At 43.5% G+C, this 23,925-nt stretch overlaps 1 pseudogene; it reads left to right on the top strand.

Moving 5' to 3' along the window:
* The first annotated feature begins 1,523 nt into the window (after positions 1-1,523).
* On the top strand, positions 1,524-2,153 carry LOC147347977 (large ribosomal subunit protein eL21 pseudogene; annotated as a pseudogene).
* Positions 2,154-23,925: the final 21,772 nt, after the last annotated feature.

Raw genomic sequence — 23,925 nt, forward strand, 5'->3', positions numbered from 1 at the left:
GCAAGAATACTGGAGTGGGTTGCCACGCTCTCCTCTGGGGGATCTTCCCAACTCAGGGATCAAACTCACATTTCCTGCATTGGCAGGCGGGTTCTTTACTACTAGCACCACCTGGGACAGCCTTAAGGAGATTCTGCTGCTGCTGCTGCTAAGTCACTTCAGTCGTGTCCGACTCTATGCGACCCCATGGACTGCAGCCCTCCAGGCTCCTCCGTCCATGGGATTTGCCAGGCAAGAATACTGGAGTGGGCTGCCATTGCCTTCTCTGTAAGGAGATTCTAATGATCTTCAAATTTTTACTATTAGAAAACAGAGGGACTTCGCTGGAGGTGCAGAGGTTAGGACTCAGCGCTTTTATTGCTGGGGGTGTGGCTCTGATCCATGATCAGGGAACTAAGATCCTGCATGCTGCACAACCTAAAGAAATAAAGGAAACAGAAAATTAGCGTTCCTAAGTAGGTGACATCAGGAAGTAGAGTGTCCTATCCAATTCTTCCTCTGTAAATCTCAGGATTGCTTCAACGAATCAAACTTATCTTATATTTCAGTTCATTAGTAAATGGAATAGCCAGATAACCTACTAGAATTTTTACTCTGGTATACACATATATATATTTTAATATACTGGCTTTAGTCTAAGAAGTACATTGATCATATGATCTCTGGTTTAAAATTTTGCTTTAAATAGCAGCAATATTATAATGAATCTGACATTTTAGATTACTGTCCACATGATTCAAACTAAGTATTCGATTAAACAATGTTAATGAGAAATAGAATGAACTAGATAGCAGATCTGCATCATTTAGATGAAATAAAGTGTTTGGATTAGGTGTTCAGAGTGACGTCAGTGGGGTCATGGGTTACAGTCCAGGCTCCAGAGTCAGACCAATTTCACTTCAAATCTAGACTCCACCACTTACTAATTGTGCAACCTTGGAATTGTTTCAAATCTAAAGCCTCTAATAGAGTTATGAGTGGTAAACAAACGAATCTGACATATAGTGAGGATTCAATAAACATCAGAAATATTTACTATTATTTGAAATAAATTTATCAGGTGTTTTGTACAGCAGGGTTTCTCAATGTTGGAATGGTTTAAATGTGCACATGAATTCCTTGGGAACCTTGTTAAAAAGCAGATTCTGATTTAGTAGGACTGGGATGGGGTCTGAGCATCTACATCCCTAACAAGCTTCCAGATGGGTATCTCTACCACCACACATCAAGGATATGTGGCAAAGAAGAACACATACTTTGGATTTATTCATCTGCAGACTAGAATCCTGACTCCAAACATGTCAGCAATATGACCTGGGCAAGGTCAAGCTTTCTCATTTCTACCATGGAGATGATAACATGTCTTTCTAGTTAAATCAACTTTTTGAAAATAAAAAACAGTGAATTCAGGGACTTCCCTGGTGGTCCAGTGGCTAAGACTCGGAACTCCCAATGCAGGGGGCCCAGGTCTGATCCCTGGTCAGGGAGCTAGTATGCCACAACTAAGAGTTTGCGTGCTGCAACTAAAAAAGATCCCAGCTTTCTTTTCGGCCGGAACCGCCATCTTCCAGTGATTCGCCAAGATGACCAACACCAAGGGAAAGAGGCGGGGTACCTGCTACATGTTCTCCAGGCCTTTCAGAAAACATGGAGTTGTTCCTTTGGCCACATACATGCGAATCTACAAGAAGGGTGATATTGTAGATATCAAGGGAATGGGTACTGTTCACAATGGAATGCCCCACAAATGTTACCATGGCAAAACTGGGAGAGTCTACAATGTTACCCAGCATGCTGTTGGCATCGTTGTAAACAAACAAGTTAAGGGCAAGATTCTTGCCAAGAGAATTAATGTGCATATCGAGCATATTAAGCACTCTAAGAACCGAGATAGCTTCCTGAAACGTGTGAAGGAAGATGATCAGAAAAAGAAGGAAGCCAAAGAGAAAGGGACTTGGGTTCAGCTGAAGCGCCAGCCTGCTCCACCCAGAGAAGCACACTTTGTGAGGACCAATGGAAAGGAACCCGAACTGTTGGAGCCCATTCCGTATGAATTCATGGCCTGATGGGTGTAAAAATAAAGACCTGGACTGTAAAAAAATTAAAATAAAAAAATAAAAAAGATCCCATGTACCACAACTAAAGACCCTGCATGCTACAACTGAAAAAATATATATGTATCCAGCATGCCGCAACAAAGACTGGAAATCCTGCGTGCTTTAACAAAGACACATTGCAGCCAAATAAGCAAATAAACATGTTTCAAAAATAGTGAAACTCAAGCAGTACCTGCCATCATATAGGTACTTAACAAATCTGAGTTCATTTTTTTCCATAAGACATGTTCTACTGGTTCATCCAATATGAAAGGCTATGATAAGCCTTCCTTCCTGGCAAGGCTGAAAATTCCAATCTTCTTTGAAAACATCTTAGAATTTGATGATTATAAAATCAACTTCAATGCTGATTTAAAAAGTTGTCATTGCATGGCAAGCAGATCAATTCAGACCAGATGTTGTGGTAACAGATCAGGAAAATGCCCCAGGCAAGTGGTGGTCAGCTTCACTAAGTACCAACACATGGCCAGTCTTATTTTAGTTTGACTCTCACCCTCTTCTTCCATCTCTGAACCACGTTAAATCAAATCCAAGACATAATATTATTTCACCCATAAATATTTCAATACATATCTTTAAAAATTAAGGGTTTTTTCCTTTAAAGACATGACCATGATACCATTATAAGAATCATTTCTAACAAAATTGCAACTATTGAATTTATGCATGTGCACATGCTCAGTCACTCAATCATGTCTGACTCTCTGTGACCACATGCACTGTAGCCCACCAGGCTCTTCTGTCCGTGGGATTCTCCAGGCAAGCATACTGAAGTGGGTACCCATTTCCTTCTCCAGGGGTTCTTCCCAACCCAGGGATCAAACCTGTGTCTCCTGCATTGGCAGGCAGATACTTTACCACTGAGCCATCTGGAAAGCCCATTGAATTTAGAGCATATGTTAAATCACCATCCAATTTTTACTATAGTTAATGAGATTGGAATGCATGTTAAAGTAGAATTCAAAACAGCCCCACACTTAAGAACAAAGGGAATATGCCTGTTCCCTAGATGCTGCGCTTGTCAAAGAGGACAAGGCAGTCATCGTCTTACCTGCAGAACTCACATCCTCGGCGTCCCTCTCCTCACGGCCAGTTTGAATCGCTCTGCCAAGTCTAAGTGTGGATTTCCTCTGCACACTGTCTTCTGTACTCTGAGCAGTCCCTGCTTCATTCTCTCCATCTGACAGAAAGACTGCTTTTAACCTTTGCCAGGAGCATGCCCCTCTGCGCAGGCTGATCTGAGTTCTAAGCTCACACAAAGAGCTTAGGGTTCTAGGAGCTCATAAATATTAGACCTGGAAAGGCTAACCAGGTCTAACATCCTAGTTCAGCCACTAGATCTGAAAACTGAGGTGCAGGAGTGTTAAGTCGACTTGCCCTGTTTCAGGATTCTCTCAGAAGCTCTCAAAATAAGGGCAAATCATTGCACATGTGATCTGATCTTTCCATGATGATAAAATTTCAATTGGGGAGTTTGATCTCTTATTTTATAACATATTTTTTGTCTTGGAGATTAAGAAATATATATGATTAGAGCAAAAACATGTCATTAAAGAAGATGAAAGGTTTTTCATCATTGTCTGAAAACCCATGGGTTCTTTTTGAACCCATATAAAATTTCTATTTCAATTTATAATTATAAAATATTTAAAACATATAAATATAAAAATCAATATATATATATGTTATATTAATATGCATTGCTGCTGCTGCTGCTGCTGCTAAGTCGCTTCAGTCGTGTCTGACTCTGTGTTACCCCATAGACGGCAGCCCACCAGGCTCCCCCGTCCCTGGGATTCTCCAGGCAAGAACACTGGAGTGGGTTGCCATTTCCTTCTCCAATGCATGAAAGTGAAAAGTGAAAGTGAAGTCACTCAGTCGTGCCCGACTCTTAGCGACCCCATGGACTGTAGCCTACCAGGCTCCTCCATCCATGGGATTTTCCAGGCAGGAGTACTGGAGTGGGCTGCCATTGCCTTCTCCGTAATATGCATTAATAATATGCATATTATATAAAAGTAACATATCACCATAGATATCCTTCCTGCTTAGAATTTTTTATTGAATATATTTAACATACAAGACTATAAATTTAAGGTATATAACCTTAGAATTTTTTAAAGAAAGTCCACTCTACTCTCATCCTTTTCAAATTCTTTCTTTAGAGGTAGTCTCATCTTAAAAACAGGTGAATTTCATTCTCATGCAGATACATATTTATATATTCAACTGTATGTTTTAAATTTTTACATGAAGGCTATATACTATGTGTACATTTTACAAATTGCTTTTTTCACTCAACATTATTCTTTCAAGATTGAGTCATATAGATATATAGGAGGGTCTTTAATCATTCATTTTAACTGCTATACTATAGAATTCTACTGTATGAATAATCCAGTTTATTTAATCCATTCTCCCTCAAAAGAAGACGTAAATTGATCTGCTAGGTATCTTTTACTAGATTTATCACGAGGTACCCTATCCCTTGGAGGAGGACGTGGCAACCCACTCCAGTATTCTTGCCCGGAGTATCCCATGGACAGAGGAGCCTGGCGGGCTACAGTCCACAGGGTCGCAAAGAGGTAGACATGACTGAAGCAGCTCAATATGCTCGATGGCATTGATTCGTTTGTTATTATTTATTATTTATTAATGGAATAATAATAAAGGTTATGTCCTTGTTGGTTGCAGATAAATCAGCATGCTATTGCTGTTAGTATATTAATCCCATATCCACCAATTTTGCTGACTATTTTATTCATTTTGAGATTTTCTTGTGGGAGGATGATATCGTAGCCCACCGCTTTCCTCAATACTTCTTACTGTAACAGGATGGGCTTCCCTGGTGGCTCCGTGGTAAAGAATCCGCCTGCCAATGCAGGAGACTCAAGTTCAATCCCTGGGTCGGGAAGATCACCTAGAGAAAAAAATGGCAACCCACTCCAGTATTCTTGCCTGGAGAATTCCATGGACGGAGGAGCCTGAGGGACTAGAGTTCATGAAGTCACAGAGTCGGACACGACTGAGCAACTAACCAACAACTGTAATAAGATAGAGAAATTGGATTTATCAGAATTTTAGGGGAGAGGGTGACTGAAAACTAGAGAAACAGATGGCTTGGTGGGCCTGTTCCTCTTGCAAGAAGCAGCCAGAGCTGGGGACTGCCCATCCAAGGCTTCATGTACAGAGGGTGTCATGGGTTTGAAAAGGGGGGTGACCTGTGGCACCGCTTGGGGACCTCATGAGATAGTGGGGGTTGCATTCTTAGTGATGTGATCCCCTCCTCTGTGTCTTAACACGTCTTCAGTAAAAAAAAGAAAACAATCACATCCTTCATCTCACTGATATTTTTGCAGGAACCACCGAGAAGGTGGAATTTTGTATCTGGACATGATGGAGGGTCACTGGAACCGAAGCTGCCAGTATCCAAACGAGCAGGAGGAGGTGGAGCCACGGTCCCAGGGAGGCAGTGGCAGGAGGGCCCCCACTCCACCACTCGGGTGTGCAGTAATGGTGGGGGGGGGCACACGGTCCAAAAATAGGATTCACTTACCTTTTTTGCCAAAATTTCTTCTTTTAAAGTCTGAGTTTGCTAATTCTTTGGCTCCTTAAAATTAAAGTGTGATCTATGGGGCATGAGAAAAAGTTATCACGTTTACATTATCTCCCTAATGACTTGTCACAGGGCAAAATTCCATCCTTAGCTTCATTTCTTCAAGGCTATCTACACACATAATGGGTTATGGCCTTCTGGTATATGAGGAGGCAATAAACTAATTCTGCATGACTAATGTTAATGTAGATTTGTTGATTCATTTAATCCACCAATGAAAAGGAAAAAGACAATAGGAAAATCTTGGAATGTTGGGTCAAACTACCAGGCTTAAATCCTCACTGTTTTATGATTAATCCTGTGCTGTTTGGGGCCATCACTTAGATTCTGTTGCCTCAGTTTCTTCATCTATAAAATGGAAATGAATAAATAGTGCCTACCACATAGGATGGCTGTGAAAATTAAGTGAGTTCAACTTAATCAAGCACTTAGAACATTGTCTACCTCATAGAAAGCACTATTTAGGACTTTCCTGGTGGTACAGCAGATAGGAATCCGCCTGGCAATGCAGGGGACATAGGTTCTATCCCTGATCCAGGAAGATCCGACATGCTGCAGACCAACTAAGCCCGCTGGCCACAACTACTGAAGCCCATGAGCCTAAAGCCTGTGCTCCACAAGAGAAGTCACTGCTATGAAAACCCCACGCACTGAAATGAGAGAGTAGCCTTTGCTCACTGCAAATGGAGAAAGCCCACGCACAGCAATGAAGCCGCAGAACAGCCAAAAAATAAAAGTAAATAAATAAAAATTATCCAAAAGAGAAAGCACTATTATTATTAGCTTTGATTACTAGCACCATTAGAGAGGAAGCAAAACTCTGCTTTTTTGAGGAATGGCCCAAAGAGCAGCTCATTTTGAGGAAATAAAAAGTTGGGAAAATCTACCCACATACTATGATTGACATAGTATGATCTTCCGACAACACAAGAGAAGACAACACAAGGACATCACCAGATGGTCAACACCGAAATCAGATTGATTGTATTCTTTGCAGCCAAAGATGGAGAAGCTCTATACAGTCAGCAAAAACAAGACCAGAAGCTACCTGTGGCTCAGATCATGAACTCCACAAATTCAGACTTAAATTGAAGAAAGTAGGGAAAACCACTAGACCATTCAGGTATGACCTAAATCAAATCCCTTATGGTTATACAGTGGAAGTGAGAAATAGATTTAAGGGACTAGATCTGATAGAGTACCTGATGAACTATGGACGGAGGTTCATGACATTGTACAGAAGACAGGGATAAAGACCATCCCCATGGAAAAGAAATGTAAAAAAGCAAAATGGCTGTCTGGGGAGACCTTAAAATAGCTGTGAAAGGAAGAGAAGCAAAAAGCAAAGGAGAAAAGGAAAGATATAAGCATCTGAATGCAGAATTCCAAAGAATAGCAAGGAGAGATAAGAAAGCCTTCTTCAGCAATCAATGCAAAGAAATAGAGGAAAACAACAGAATGGGAAAGACTAGAGATCTCTTCAAGAAAATTAGAGATACCAAGGGAACATTTCATGCAAAGATGGGCTCGATAAAGGACAGAAATGGTATGGACCTAACAGAAGCAGAAGATATTAAGAAGAGGTGGCAGGAATACACAGAACTGTACAAAAAGATCTTCATGACTCAGATAATCACGATGGTGTGATCACTCACCTAGAGCCAGACATCCTGGAATGGGAAGTCAAGTGGGCCTTAGAAAGCATCACTACAAACAAAGCTAGTGGAGGTGATGGAATTCCAGTTGAGCTATTTCAAATCCTAAAAGATGATGTTGTGAAAGTGCTGCACTCAATATGCCAGCAAATTTGGAAAACTCAGCAGTGGCCACAGGACTGGAAAAGGTCAGTTTTCATTCCAATCCCAAAGAAAGGCAATGCTAAAGAATGCTCAAACTACCGCACAATTGCACTCATCTCACACACTAGTAAAGTAATGCTCAAAATTCTCCAAGTCAGGCTTCAGCAGTATGTGAACTGTGAACTTCCAGATGTTCAAGCTGGTTTTAGAAAAGGCAGAGGAACCAGAGATCATTGCCAACATCTGCTGGATCATGGAGAAAGCAAGAGAGTTCCAGAAAAACATCTATTTCTGCTTTATTGACTATGCCAAAGTCTTTGACTGTGTGGATCACAATAAACTGTGGAAAATTCTGAAAGAGATGGGAATACCAGACCACCTGACCTGCCTCTTGAGAAACCTAAATGCAGGTCAGGAAGCAACAGTTAGAACTGGACATGGAACAACAGACTGGTTGCAGATAGGAAAAGGAGTACGTCAAGGCTGTATATTGTCACCCTGCTTATTTAACTTCTATGAAGAGTACATCATGACATACGCTGGGCTGGATAAAGCACAAGCTGGAATCAAGATTGCCGGGAGAAATATCAATAACCTCAGATATGCAGATGACACCACCCTTATGGCAGAAAGTGAAGAGGAACTAAAAAGCCTTTAATGAAAGTGAAAGAGGAGAGTGAAAAAGTTGGCTTAAAGCTCAACATTCAGAAAACTAAGATCATGGCATCTGGTCCCTACACTTCATGGGAAATAGATGGGGAAACAGTGGAAACAGTGTCAGACTTTATTTTTTGGGCTCCAAAATCACTACAGATGGTGACTGCAGCCATGAAATTAAAAGACGCTTACTCCTTGGAAGGAAAGTTATGATCAACCTAGATAGCATATTCAAAAGCAGAGACATTACTTTGCCAACAAAGGTCCATCTAGTCAAGGCTATGGTTTTTCCAGTGGTCATGTATGGATGTGAGAGTTGGACTGTGAAGAAAGCTGAGCGCCGAAGAATGGATGCTTTTGAACTGTGGTGTTGGAGAAGACTCTTGAGAGTCCCTTGGACTGCAAGGAGATCCAACCAGTCCATTCTGAAGGAGATCATTCCTGGGTGTTCATTGGAAGGACTGATGCTAAAGCTGAAACTCCAATACTTTAGCCACCTCATGTGAAGAGTTGACTCATTGGAAAAGACTCTGATGGTTGGAGGGATTGGGGGCAGGAGGAAAAGGAGACGACAGAGGATGAGATGGCTGGATGGCAACACTACTCGATGGACATGAGTCTGGGTGAACTCCGGGAGTTGGTGATGGACACGGAGGCCTGGCATGCTGGGATTCATGGGGTTGCAAAGAGTCAGACATGATTGAGCAACTGAACTGAGCTAAGTATGATTGAAAACAAAGAATCGGGAGCAACGGAGAGCAGGGACATTGAGAGTGAAAGGAGGCTTTAAAGAAGAGAACTCAGGACTTCCCTGGTGGTCCAATGGTTAAGATTCCAGGCTCCCAAGGCGGGGGCGGTGGGGGGGCACACTGCGGGTTGGGGAATATGATTCTGCATGCCACACAGTGTGGCCAAAATAAAAAAAAAGATGTGGGACCAGGTAGAAATGGTTTCTCCTTTGAAGTTTCCCATAGAACAATGTCTAGATGCCTGGTCCTGGCATTGGGGGAATTATAAATGTTTTTCACCATCTGTACCCTCCAGAGTGATCAGCTTTTGTTGCGATAATGCTGCATGAAAAGGCAGCCTGTAACTCAGCGCAAACGACACCAAGTATGCATTTATGGGTCTGCAGGTCAGCTGGAATTGGTTCCAGACTGTGGGTCTGCTCCACAGGGCTCATTCTGTGGTACAGGCTGAGGTTCCTGTTCTTCTCCTGGTGGAGGTCAGAAGCTTCCAGAGGCCTCGGAGCAGAACTCACACACACACACACACACACACACACACACACACACGCAGTTGATGGTATATAGCTCTGCCCCCACTCCATTGACCAAAACAAACCACATGGCCAAGCCCAGCATCCATGGGATGGGGAGGTTCTGTTTTCCCATCCGTGGAGGTAGGTCAGAGGCAGTAGAAATATATCCTGAACAAATTCTCACTTTTCACACCTTCTGTCTAAGATCTTATGGTTTCAGTTGTGTCTCCGCTCAGCCTTTGGTTTCTTTCTGCAGTGTGCAGGGTCTTAGTTTCCCAACTAGGGGTCAAACCTATGCCCCTTGCAATGGAAGTGTGGAGTCTTAACCACTGGGCAAGTCCCAGCCTTTTCTCAGACTGAAGAATTTAAATCTTCTTCTTCTCTCCTGATAAAGACATCACTCCCTTCTGGCTTTCCTTTCACCCTTGGTCTCCTCATCTTGTTAGACACGACCCATTTTGTTGGTCTTCTTCATTATATGTCCACATTGAACTGTTGGGCTTTTGAGTAAAGCTGGAAATATTGGGTTGGCCAAAAAGTTCATTCAGGTTTTTCCATACTGTCTTACAGAAAAACCCAAAAGAACTTTTTGGCCAACCCAATAAATGCCAGTGTTCTTTTCTGGGATCAGGATAAATAAACAAAACTAACATTTTTAGACTCAATTACATGCCAGGTACCAAGCTAGACACTCTTCATTCCATGTTAGCGACACTCATACACTGTTTCTCTCAATCCTCACAGATCAAGCACCTCTAGGGATGAGGCAGGCACCCAGGTGAAGTGAGTGGGATACTGTAGTTTGCTCACATCAGATTAACTGCCTTGCATGGCAGTATCATTTACTTTATTCACAATCGAAAGGAACTCCTGTTGAAATGTAAGCACCATTCTTTACTTAATAACTTCTGCAGCAGGCAGCTTGCTCTACACCCATCATAACTCTTCCTATGGGTCACTTTGGAGTAACATGTTACATTGTCTTCTTTCGACACAGACACACTTTATTCTCTTTTTAACTTTCCCTCTTTTTTGGCCATGCTACCTAGCTTGCAGGATCTTAGTTCCCCTACCAGGGATCAAACCAGCGGCCCTAGCAGAGAAGTGCCATCCTAAACACTGGACCTCCAGGGATTTCCTGACTATACACGTGTGCTCAGTTGCTTCAGTCATGTCCAACTCTTTGCGACCCTATGGACTGTGGCCCACCAGGCTTCTCTGGATTCTCTAGGCAAGAATACTGGAGTGGGCTGCCATTTCCTCCTCCAGGGGATCTTATCCACCCAGGGATCAAATCCCTCTTATGTCTCCTGCATTGGCAGGCGGGTTCTTTACCACTAACGTCACCTTGGGAACCCTGACTATGTACATAGTTTACAATTCAACATTTAGACTTCCCTTCCACAAATCTGGGGAAGGAAATGGCAACCCACTCCAGTATTCTTGCCTGGAGAATCCCATGGAGGGAGGAGCCTGGTAGGCTACAGTCCCTCGGGTCACAAAGAGTCGGACACCACTGAGCAACTTCACTTCCCTTCACTTCACTCCCACAAAGAGAACAGCTCTTTTATAATTTTCCTTAAATATACAGCTCTCATATATTTAATTTTCCCGTTTCTGTTAGGGATATACACTCAGAGATAGTTCACTTCCCTCTTAGGTATAAGACGATGACTACACAAGAGTGATGTCAAGTGGCAGCTGACATTCAGCCGTGTCATCAGGGTTTCCTTCAGGAAATGGTGAGGACTGAGGTGAAACAGAGAGTGCGTGCCCTCCCACGCACCATCCCTCAGCTCTGAACAATTACTGCCATTTAGGAATTCAAGCCACCCCCCTCAAATCCAGATTTTTCATATAAAAATTCCCAATTTTTAAGTGTCACTAACCATATTAGTCAGGATAGATTAAGTTATGTTGTAGTAACAAACAAACCCTCAAATGTCATTGGCTTAGCACAAACTCAGATGCAGGTCAAGAGGATTCTCTTATCTGGTGACTCAGGGAGCCAGGATCCCTTTATTTGTGATCCTGCCACCTCCATAGATGGTTTCCAAGACTGCCACTGCCAGGAAGAAAGAGATGCAAAGTGCACACCAGCTCCCAAGTGCTGTGGTCAGGCGATGACACACATCATTTCAGTTCACAGTCCATTGATCCCATGGAGTTGCTTGAGTCCAAAGAAGACAGGGAAATTAAGGAGAGCAGTTGGATATTTGATGACCACTCATTGCCCCTATCATAGCAAGTAATTCAAAACAAATGAACAAACAAGAAAAATCCCTGGGCATATCAAACAAAATACAAATGCAGTCTAGGATCCAATCCAGGGACTAAGAATTATTTTGCAGTTGTAAACAACTAGGGCTTGGGACTTCCCTGGTGATCCAGTGGCTAAGACTCCATGTTCCCAGCACAGGGGGCCTGGATTCAATCCCTGATCGGGGAACTAGATCCCACATGCCACAGCTAAAGATCCTACATGTTCCAACTAAGACCCAAAGCAGTCGAATAAATGAATAAACATTAAAAAAAAAAACTAACTAGAATGCAAAGAGATTGTGTCTTGCCCAAGCTACATAGTTAATAAATGGCTGAACTAAGTCCATATTCTTTTTCCACACCATGCTACTATTATTGATCGAATAGTATAGATGGATATCCAGGCTTCCTAAATAACCCTTAAAACTCTTCTCTCTCTGGCCCTAAATAGAATTTCACAATTAACAAGAACCTTATTGACTCTAAGATGTGATTTGTAGGCTTTGCATAGTCCAGTGGTTTCCAACCTTGAGTGAGCAGAGGAACAGGCTGGAAAGCCTGTTCAGACACAGAGTGCTGAGCCTGACCCCAGAGTTTCTGATCCAGGAGGTGTACATTATATACCTTAAAAAAAATTGTTTGACAACTTATGTACTTACGTATTTTTGGCTGTGCAGGTCTTCTTTGCTGTGTGGGCTTTCTCTAGTTGCGGTGAATGGGGACTACTCTCTAATTGTGGTCTGTGGGCTTCTCATTGCGATGGCCTCTGTGCTTGTGGAGCATGGGCTCAGGAGTTGTGGAGCACGGGCCGAGCCCGTGTCCCCTGCAATGGCAGGTGGATTCTTCACCACTGGACTACCAGGGAAGCCCCACATTATACACTTTAATATATGTATACTGGCCTCGGTAAAAAGTTCTACAACATACTTCTTGCCAAAAAAAATTTTTAATGGTTTTACAGTAATTCTAATTTTTATTTTTAGTGGGACACAGCTACCATAATTTTTTTTATTACCTTGCATAAAAAATACCCACCAAAATAACAAAAGTGATGGAAAATAAAGTTTCAACATCCACAGGTTTGTGCATGTAGGGGATATTAAAGTTGCTGCCAGAGACTTCCCTGGCAGTTCAGTGGTTAGGACTCCATGCTTTCACTGCAGAAGGCATGGGGTCAATCCCTGGTCAGGGAACTAAGATCCCGAAAGCTGCAAAGCACAGCCAATAAATAAATAAATACTACTTCCTGGCTGTGTGACATTGGGCACATTACTTAACCCCTCTGAATCTTAGTTCTCTCCTCTATAATGAATGAGTTGAATGGGGCTCATAGGGCTATTGAGGATTAAATAAAACCAAGTATGTATAGGGGATTCCTTATCTAGAAAGCATAAAACAAATAACTATTATCATTCATCAGCGTAATCTGGAAAATACTTTTAAGAGGGACTTCCCTGGTGGTCCAGTGGCTACGACTGCGGTTCCAATGCAAGGGGGCCTGAGTTCAATTCCTGGGCAAGGAACTAGATCCTGCATGCCTCAACTAAAGATTTCCCATGCTGCAAGGAAGATCGAAGGGCCTGCGTGCCAGAGCTAAGACCCAGAGCAGCCAAATAAATAAAAATATTAAAAATAAGTAAAGAAATAAGACAGAAGTTTTTCATAAAAGAAGTCTGGACATACACAATATATGGTAAAGTATATGATACTTTATCAGTATATCCAAGCTGATACAGTAATCATGCTATATCTTCTAGGACACACTCGTAGTAAAGAATCCACCTGCAAATGCAGCAGACACAAGGACTCAGGTTTGACCCCTGGGTTGGGAAGATCCCCTGGAGTAGGAAATGGCATCTGACTCCAGTATTCTGACCCGGAGAATTCCATGGACAGAGAAGCCTGGCGGGTTACACTCCAGAGAGTTGCAAAGAGTCAGACATGACTGAGCACATCAACCCTAGGACATAAGCTTTCATCTTTCTCTTCTACCGTTCTCAGCCTATGACCTCCATTCTCAAGGTCACCTCATGTCCCAATGAGATGACTTCCAAAGGCCAATCATGACGTCCATGTCACAGGCACCAGTTAGGAGGAAAGAGGAAAGAAGGATATACCGCCTGGTTTTCAGAGCCCTCCCTTTAGTCCCATAGACATTTCCTCCTACATGTCATTGATGAGAATCTCACAGCCTCACCTAGCTACAAGGATACTTGGAAAATGTGGTCTTTCAGGCAGGTGTATTGTTTCCCCAAACAAAATTACAGTCTGTTATCAGGAAGGCAAGGAAGGCACTTCCAAGATGCTCCAGTGGATAAGACTCTGTGCTCCCAATGCAGGGGCCCAGGTTCAATCCCTGGTCAGGGAACTAGAACATACATGTTGCAACTAACAGTTCACATGCCACAACTAAGACCCAACACAGCCAAATAAATAAATAACAAACAAGGAAGGCAAGGAAAAGGATGTTGGGGCAGGCATTTCTGCTGCAGCAGCCAAATTATTATCATTAGGCAGCTGGATGAATGAACAAAGAGAGCAAGACTTATGATTCATGATTTAAGATAATAGTTAAGGCTGAGCTTCCAAACTTCAATGTGTATTGAATCACCAGGGATTGTGTGAACATGCAGATTCTCATTCAGAATCTCAGAGGTCAGGATGAAAATTTTATATTTCCAACAAGCTCCCAGATGATGGTCTGTGGACCACACTTTGAGTGAAAGTGAAAGTTACTCAATCATGTCCAACTCTTTGCGACCTCATGGACTGTAGCCTGCCAGGCTCCTCTGTCCATGGAATTCTCCAGGCAAGAATACTGGTGTGGGTAGCTGTTTCCTTCTCCAGGGGATCTTCCCAACCCAGTGACTGAACCCAGGCCTCCCACATTGCAGGCGGAGTCTTTACTGTCTGAGCCACCAGGGAAGGGCCTAACACATTGTTCCTAACATTATTGGCACTTTCTCCAACAACTGGAGGAAAACAGCTGACTCAGTCGGAGTATTACATGGGGACCCAAGGGCTAGGGGTGTTTTGGTGCCTGAATTTGGAGTGAGTAGAAACTGGCTAAAGCAGAATTCACAGTTTGCTTCAACTGAACTTACTATGGCAACTTTTCCCATAGTCTCTGCCCTGTCAGCAGACAGACTGAAATCCCCTTTAGATCTGGGTTCCTAGGGCACTGTGATAGGCTTGAATGACCTACCTCTGAACTTCTCGATATATGAGAAAAATAGGTCTTTATTTGGGACTTACAGTCGCTTTCCATGGAGGTGTTGGGTTGGGCTGGTGCTCCAGTCATGATAATCAGCAGTGACGTCGGTATAATCCTCACTGAAGCAGCTCTCCGTGTAAAATTGAGCTGTAATCGTGTGTGGCCTCAGTGACTTCTCCCAGGAAGCTGGGAGTGTTTGATGCCACTGGAAAGCCTGTGTCTTCTCCAAGGACCAGTCAGGGGCAGAGTTTAAATCAGTAGTGAACCCTACAGCAGTGGTCAAGTCCAGGGCTGGTGTGGGGAAGGTCACAGCCAGGGTAGACAAGGCAGAGAGGATCAGGGCTTTCCTGGGCATGGTGCAGAGAGTGAGTGTGGAGTGCTCTCCAAGGTAAGCGGGAAGGCCAGCAGGCCCTCCGTGTGATCCCCTTTCCAATCCTCTCTTCATTTTCCCCACTCTTCACCCCTTTCTCTCGCTCCTTGCATGGCTCCCCATGTGTCCTCTTGCATCACCATGAAAGCCATCATTGAGCTGTGATTTGCTTTGCCAGGCGAAAGACTGCACCAAGTCATTGCATAATCCCCTCTGACATTTTGAGCAGTTGCTCTAGAAGTAGATGAAAATACCCCCCCGCCCTTTCAGTTTTTATAACCCATTCAGGACTGAGAATGCTATTTTTAGGGCACAGTCATCTTCAGAGCTCTTGCTGGCCTCAAGGAAATGTCTCCAATGCTTTAGGGAAATGAAGTCGGTTCTCTTTTTCTCTTTCAGCTGGTATCCAAAATGGGTTCTTTCTTTGTAGCAACAGGAAACAATTCACTGTTCACATCCAGCTGAGAGAGTTTCAAATCACTGGAACTTAGGGTACTTTCCTGCTTTATGGCCTATGCAGTAAATGAACTTGATATCCCCAATTCCACCTTGGTGTGGGAGGGTAAAGGTGATTATTTTGTTCCAAATGACTCAGAGCGTTGTCAGGTATGCATGGAGTGAGGTTGTCATAGCGAGGCAAGGGTTTTGGTGCATGAGTTTTATTGAGGACCAGAAGGCGAGAGTGGAAAAGAGAAGATGAGGAGACAGTGGAGCAGATGCTCATCAGCAAGTCTCTATTGCGGCTCCTGGGGCTTCATCCTCCGAGGACTCTGAAGGTCTGCTGGAACATGTCTCAAAGACATCCCACTGAGGGCAGAGACGTGGGCTGTGTAGACACTCACTCCCATCCCTCAGGGACTTAGGGCTTAGCCTGGGGCATTAACCATCTGATGCCCCTGGCCTGCCCTAGGGTGGACTAAGAGCCCCACTTCCCAGGACCAGAGACCATCTCAGCCAGAGAGATGAGGAAGCCCTCTAAGGCGGCAAAGGATGTGTGGATGGGACCCTGACAGCCGCTACGACAAGGGTCAGAGTCTGAGTCGTAAATGAACCACGTGACCCACATTTAAAACATACAGTACGGGGGTACTTCTCGGTGGTCCAGTGGCTAAGGTTCCACATTCCCAATGCAGGGACCCCAGTTCCATCCTCGCCCAGGGAACTAGATCCCACGAACTACTAAGAGTTCACACGCCATAACTAAAGGTTTGCATACCACAACTAGATCTCATGTGCAGCAACCAAGACCTGGCACAGCCCAATAAATAAATAATTGGTATATATACATACATATATATATGTATATATACACACACACAGTATGGGGATGTCCCTGGCGGTCCAGTGTTTGGGACTTGGCGATTTCACTGCTGAGGGCCTGGGTTTAATCCCTGGTTGGGGCACTAAGACCCTGCAAACCTCTTGGCCAAATTAAAAAACAACAACAACAACAAAAACACAGTTTGAACTTCTGAATGACCATTTTTGCCTTGCAAGGCCTATTTGCTTTTGAGTAAAGAAGCAGAGAATCCTGCTGTAGGTATTGGCTATGCAGCAAAAGCACATTGGAACTGAAGCCTTCACCACATACAGTTCCCAGCCCTCTTCTCCAGCTCCACCCAAAGTAAATGAGGTCACCCTCTCCCTGTGGAGTCAGCACAAGTCCGGGCAGAAGGCGACGGCTGGTCGACACTCAGCTGAAAACCCAGACAGCAGCATTTGCAAGAGACAGGAAGGAACGGGGGCTTGGACTCCATCATCGCTATCTAGACAATTCAGGGAACGATGCTCAGTACCTGAGATGGCCATGACAATGAAGCCCAGTGCATCAAAGAGGTCCTGCGGATGTCTATGCCTACACCAGAGCTCTCACAGACAAATCAGAAGGCCCACCGAGGCACTGTTTGAAATCCGTCTGTTTTCTCCTGTTCATAAAAATAACACACACTTCTGGTAATTGGAAAAAACTTAGAAAATACGAGATAGGGACTTCCCTGGTGGTTCAGCGGCTTAGACGCCAAATGCCCAATGCAGAGGGCTTTGGTTTGACCCAAGTATGGGAACTAGATCCCACATGCTGCAACTAAGACCCAGTTCAGCCAAATACATAAATATTAAAAAAGGAAATGCAGAATAAGGTAAAGAAGGGGAAAAAATCAACTGTAATTCATGTTCTGACCCTGTACAAATATATAAACAAAATAGATAAATTTATCAACATACAAAGAAAATCAGATATTTTATAATATAATCATATATTGTCAGGATGCCCTCTCAGGTGTGTGACTACAGAGTCAAAGGGAATGAGGCCAAAAGTCTGGGGACTGAGCGAAGGAGCAGCCTCCACACAGCCGTCCCTGGAGAGGATCTGTGACATACAGAGACAACCCCCCTGGCCATGGAGTTGCAAGCCAGGCAGGGTCCTCGAGCTTGCAGGTACCCTAGAGATGGCCCCCTCCCACACCCTATTTCTTATTTTTCAGATCGGAAACTGAGTCCCCAAGGGGTTAAGGCACTTGCAATTCTTGACCACTTGATAATAGCCAAGAATTGCAAGTGACTTAACCACTTCTGGCACTTTGGCCACTTCTGGCATATGTTTAAGCCCTCAACAAGCCTCTCTGAGAACAGCCCAGATGGACCAGACTTGGCCAGGCCATCAGGCTCCGGACTTGGGTTGTTTATAGAAATTAAATTACGTCATGACACGGAAGATGGAATGGCCAGGTGGCTGACTGCCCAGCTAGAAGGAAGGCTATGTTCTTCTGTTGTTCAAGAGCCTGAAAGGGTACCTCCTTCCCCATCAGCTGACGACACATAATAGGATAAAATATCTCTGCCTTCATTTGGAAGAACCACAAGGTTTGGTGGAGTGCCTAGGAGCCAGAATAAATCAGAAGGAACACTAGGCATTGGGTCAGACTGAGTCAGTGAAACCACGCTGGGAAAGGCAAGTGCTTTCATGACCGCAGCTCATTCTTTCCTTGTTTGCTGAATGAAGACTTGAACTCCAGGTCTGGTGTGTACGGCAGACACTGTCAGAGTCCTGCTCATATTCCCTCCACACACACAGTCCCTAAGTATATTAACCACTTCCTACTACAAGCACCTGAGAAGTGTACCCAGAGGACTTTAGCTACAGGAGTCTGACTCAGACCCACCTGACAGGCAGGATACAAGCGCAAGAAGCCGTCTCCCAGAGCAACCCTCAACCAATGACCAGTGGGAGTTGGTGCTTAAAAATCCCTGTTTCCAGGACTTCCCTGGTGGTCCAGTGGCTAAGACCTTGTGTTCCTAATGCAGGAGGTCCAAGTTCAATCCCTGGCCAGGGAACTAGATGCTACATAATACAATTAAAGATCCCACATGCTGCAACTAAGATCCGGTGCAACCAAATAAATACTTTTAATAAAACTGAATGAAGAAAGTTATGATGTTTGATTTCTGGATGTATACAATAAAAGGCACTAGGGTTTTCTCCTTCTCTAATATCACACTTTCTGGGGGAAGTCAGCTGCCATGTTATAAGGATGCTGAAGGAAATCAATGGAGAGGTCTTTGTTTTGTGAAAATGAGGTTTCCTGTCAACAGCCAGCAAGGAACTAAGAACCTTCTGCTAAACAGCCATGTGAGCTACCCCTCTTGGAAGTGAATCCACCAGGAGCCCTACACAATGTCTTCACTGCCACCTCATGAGAAACTTCAAGCCATAACTACCCATCTGAACCACTCTTGAATCTCTAACCAACAAAAATCGAGATAATAAATGCATGTTGTTTTAAGCTGCCAAATTTTGAAGAAATTTTCTACACAGCAATAGACAACTAATAAAAACATTTCACCAACAGTGTGCAAACATATTTTTTTCCTAAAATCCCAAGTAATATCAATTCTTATTATTATGTTGTAAATTTAGTAAGAAAAGTGGAACCTAAATAAACATGATTCCTGCTTAAAAAAAATTGAAGAGACAAAATCCTAAAAAAATTTTTTTTTTAATCTCTGTTGCCTTGCAGGTAGGATATCTTTGTTCTGTACCATCTCACACAGGTCCCAGTGGGAGTGGGTCCCAGACACCCACAGCAGTAACCTGCTCGTTAACACATCCTCCATGGGTTTGCTTTCCTTCTCGCTTACTTTCCTAATCCCCTACCAGATCTCCTGTCATTACCTCCAACTCAAACCCTTGAGTCTGAATCTCCTGCTAGGGGAATCCAATCTAAGACAATGTAGCCCTTTGAGAATAAACTGTAGGAAACCCTGATATGAGAAACTTCAATCAGTGGAGTAGACACAAACTGATACAGATGTTAAAACTGGCAGACAGGGACATTAAGATCAGGATTATAACTGTCCTCTACATTTTCAAGAAGCTAGAGGAAAGATGGAACATAATAAGATAAGACATGGGAGATGTTTTAAAGCCCAATGGAACTTCTAGATATGAATTAGAGAGAGGAAGGCAACCCAAGATAAATATAGGTAATGGACGAGGAACCCAGGGTCCTCATCAAATTATAATAGTAGGATTTGGTTCAGATACATAAAACAGGTGGAGAGTGGTAATTAGTAGCACCTTAAACAAGAGAGAAGCTTATTCCTCTCTCAACTAAGAGAAATCTGGACGTAGCCACTGCATAGCTGAAAGGGGAGTTCCACTATGCCGTCAGATTCAATCTGGTCTGTCTTCCTTCCTTCCTTTTCTTTCTTTTGGCTGTGCCGTGCAACATGCAGGAACTTAGTTCCCTGACTAGACCCGTGCTCCCTGCACTGGGAACATGAAGTCTTAACCACTGGACTGGCAGGGAAGTCCCCATCAGCCTGATCTTTCCACCCTACTCTCCTGTGTACATAGTTTCCATCCTCTCACGGCCCAAGGTGGCAACCGGAGCTCCAGCCACTACATCCATCTAGGCAGCAGAAAGAAGGAAGAGCAGGCGAGCAGACAGGAACCTTTCCTAGTAGGTCAATTCCCTTTAAGCAGTGTGTCTGGAAATGACACAGGGCTCTTCCATTTAGATCTCATTGTCTAGAACTTCTTCATGTGGCAGCCTGGAGCTGCAAGGGAACCTTACAATTATAAATCTTAGCTGCTAAAATCAAAGTTGTGTTACTAAGTGGAGAGGAAAGAACAGCTGTTGCATCAGATAACCAGTATTCTCTGACTTACCAAGAAAGATCTGGACTTCCCTGGTGGTCTAGTGGTGGTTAAGACTGTGCTTCTTAACACAGGGACTGCAGGTTCCATCCCTGTTCAGGGATCTAAGATCCCACATGCTGTATAGTGTGGCCAATGAAAAACCTCCAAAAATCCAAGACTTAGAGATGTTTGATGTAGAGGGCTGCAATGGGAAGGACAGAAATCAGAGGTTTGATGAATGTTTTAGAATCACCAAACCAGTTAGATCTCCACTTTGCATCTGCCTCATACATGGGGAACCTAGGCAATCCAGACCAAAAATGGTTTAAAGCCCTCCATTAGCTATCATGGCTGTACAACAAACCAGTCAATTCAGTCGCTCAGTTGTGTCCAACTCTTTGCAACGCCATGAATCGCAGCACGCCAGGCCTCCCTGACCATCACCAACTCCCAGAGTTCACTCAGACTCAAGTCCATCGAGTCAGTGATGCCATCCAGCCATCTCATCCTCTGTCATCCCCTTCTCCTCCTGCCCCCAATCCCTCCCAGCATCAGAGTCTTTTCCAATGAGTCAACTCTTCGCATCAGGTGGCCAAAGTACTGGAGTTTCACCTTTAGCATCATTCCCTCCAAAGAAATCCCAGGGCTAATCTCCTTCAGAATGGACTGGTTGGATCTCCTTGCAGTCCAAGGGACTCTCAAGAGTCTTTTCCAACACCACAGTTCAAAACCATCAATTCTTCGGCGCTCAGCCTTCCTCACAGTCCAACTCTCACATCCATACATGACCACTGGAAAAACCATAGCCTTGACTAGAGGGACCTTTGTTGGCAAAGTAAGGTCTCTGCTTTTGAATATGCTATCTAGGTTGGTCATAACTTTCCTTCCAAGGAGTAAGCATCTTTTAATTTCATGGTTGCAATCACCATCTGCAGTGATTTTGGAGCCCAAAAAAATAAAGTCTGACACTGTTTCCACTGTTTCCCCATCTTTTTCCCATGAAGTGTAGGGACCAGATGCCATGATCTTCGTTTTCTGAATGTTGAGCTTTAAGCCAACTCTTTCACTCTCCACTTTCACTTTCATCAAGAGGCTTTTTTTTCAGTTCCTCTTCACTTTCTGCCATAAGGGTGGTGTCATCTGCATATCTGAGGTTATTGATATTTCTCCCAGCAATCTTGATTCCAACTTGTGTTTCTTCCAGTCCAGCGTTTCTCATGATGTACTCTGCATATAAGTTAAATAAACAGGGTGACAATATACAACCTTGACGTACTCCTTTTCCTATTTGGAACCAGTCTGTTGTTCCATGTCCAGTTCTAACTGTTGCTTCCTGACCTACATACAGATTTCTCAAGAGGCAGATCAGGTGGTCTGGTATTCCCATCTCTTTCAGAATTTTCCACAGTTTATTATGATCCACACAGTCAAAGGCTTTGGCATAGTCAATAAAGCAGAAATAGATGTTTTTCTGGAACTCTCTTGCTTTTTCCATGATCCAGCGGATGTTGGCTATTTGATCTCTGGTTCCTCTGCCTTTTCTAAAACCAGCTTGAACATCTGGAAGTTCACGGTTCATGTATTGCTGAAGCCTGGCTTGGAGAATTTTGAGCATTACTTTACTAGCATGTGAGATGAGTGCAATTGTGCGGTAGTTTGCACATTCTTTGGCATGGCCTTTCTTTGGGATTGGAATGAAAACTGACCTTTTCCAGTCCTGTGGCCACTGCTGAGTTTTCCAAATTTGCTGGCATATTGAGTGCAGCACTTTCACAGTATCATCTTTCAGGATTTGGAATAGCTCAACTGGAATTCCATCACCTCCACTAGCTTTGTTTGTAGTGATGCTTCCTAAGGCCCACTTGACTTCACATTCCAGGATGTCTGGCTCTAGGTCAGTGATCACACCATCGTGATTATCTGGGTCATGAAGATCTTTTTTGTACAGTTCTTCTGTGTATTCCTGCCACCTCTTCTTAATATCTTCTGCTTCTGTTAGGTCCATACCATTTCTGTCCTTTATCGAGCCCATCTTTGCATGAAATGTTTCCGTGGTATCTCTAATTTTCTTGAAGAGATCTCTAGTCTTTCCCATTCTGTTGTTTTCCTCTGTTTCTTTGCATTGATCGCTGAGGAAGGCTTTCTTATCTCTTCTTGCTATTCTTTGGAACTCTGCATTCAGATGCTTATATCTTTCCTTTTCTCCTTTTCTTTTCGCTTCTCTTCTTTTCACAGCTATTTGTAAGGCCTCCCCAGACAGCCATTTTGCTTTTCTGCATTTCTTTTCCATGGGGATGGTCTTGATCCCTGTCTCCTGTACAATGTCACGAGTGGCATAAAATAACAATCATTTCTTATTTCTCACAGTTTTATGGATTGGCTGCAGTCAGTTGGCAACTCCCTGGGTCTGAGGAGGTCCAAGATGGCCTGTGGCCTTGGATTGGCTGTCACTGTGACCCCTCTCCATATGGTCTGTCATCACTCAATAGTCCAGCCCATGCTTCCAAGAAAGGGAAGGTGAAAGCTGCAAGGCTTCTTGAGATGAAGGTCCCAGAATGTGCAAAATATCACTTCCATGGCATCAATTAGCCAAAGCAACTCACGAGGCCAAACCAGGTCTAACAGGCAGAAAACAGACTTCATCTTTAGATGGAGGAGCTGCAAAGCCAATGTTAAAGCGGCATAGACACCGGGAGATTTGATTCATTGAGAACCAGCCTGTTAACAAGCTACTGTAGACTCTAAAGAAACCGAATAAACTGCCTGAAGCACTCTGAGAGTGGAGCCATCCCCATTCCGGAATCTTGAGATCTTATCATTTTAAGGCCTACTCCCTTCTTGCTCACTCTAGAGCAAAATCTATCAATAAACAAGCCCTTCCCACCTCCTTCCCAGCTGAGGACGAGACCAAAAGCAAGAGCATGACATTTACATCAGCAGAGGGAACCAGGACCCACTACCTTGAAAAAGCTATCCAGGCTCTTGGGTATGTACAGTTAACAAATGAAAAATAAAACCACCAAGTCAAAGGAAGAATTAATCCCAGAGGAAATGGAGATAAATCAGAAAATACAAGAGAGTGTAATCTAAAAAACAAACACAGGAGCTCAAATCAGTGCTCGGTAATAACCTAGAGGGGCGGGTGGGGTAGGAGTTGGGAGGGAGGTTGAAGAGAGAGGGACGCATGTACACCTATGGCTGCTTCATGCTGATGTATGGCAGAAACCAGCACAATATTGCAAAGCAATGATCTTTCAATTAAAAACAAATTGAAAAAAATGTAAAAAACAAAAAACTTTAGTGACTTCAAAGAGATTTAAGAAGCTATTATATTTATAAAACAAGAACACAGTACCGTGGGGAAAAATAACAGTCAACAGCACAAGAAAAATCTTTGGAAGTATAATGGGAGATATAAAAAATTCAACAGAGAGTCTGAAAGAAAAGGAAACATCCCAGGAAATGGAAGAAACAAATCAAAGAAATGAA

The sequence above is a fragment of the Bos grunniens genome, chromosome 22, assembly GCF_055505025.1.
Source record: "Bos grunniens cultivar Pamir isolate PY7600 chromosome 22, Bosgru_T2T1.0, whole genome shotgun sequence".
Classification (NCBI taxonomy): Eukaryota; Metazoa; Chordata; class Mammalia; order Artiodactyla; family Bovidae; genus Bos; species Bos grunniens.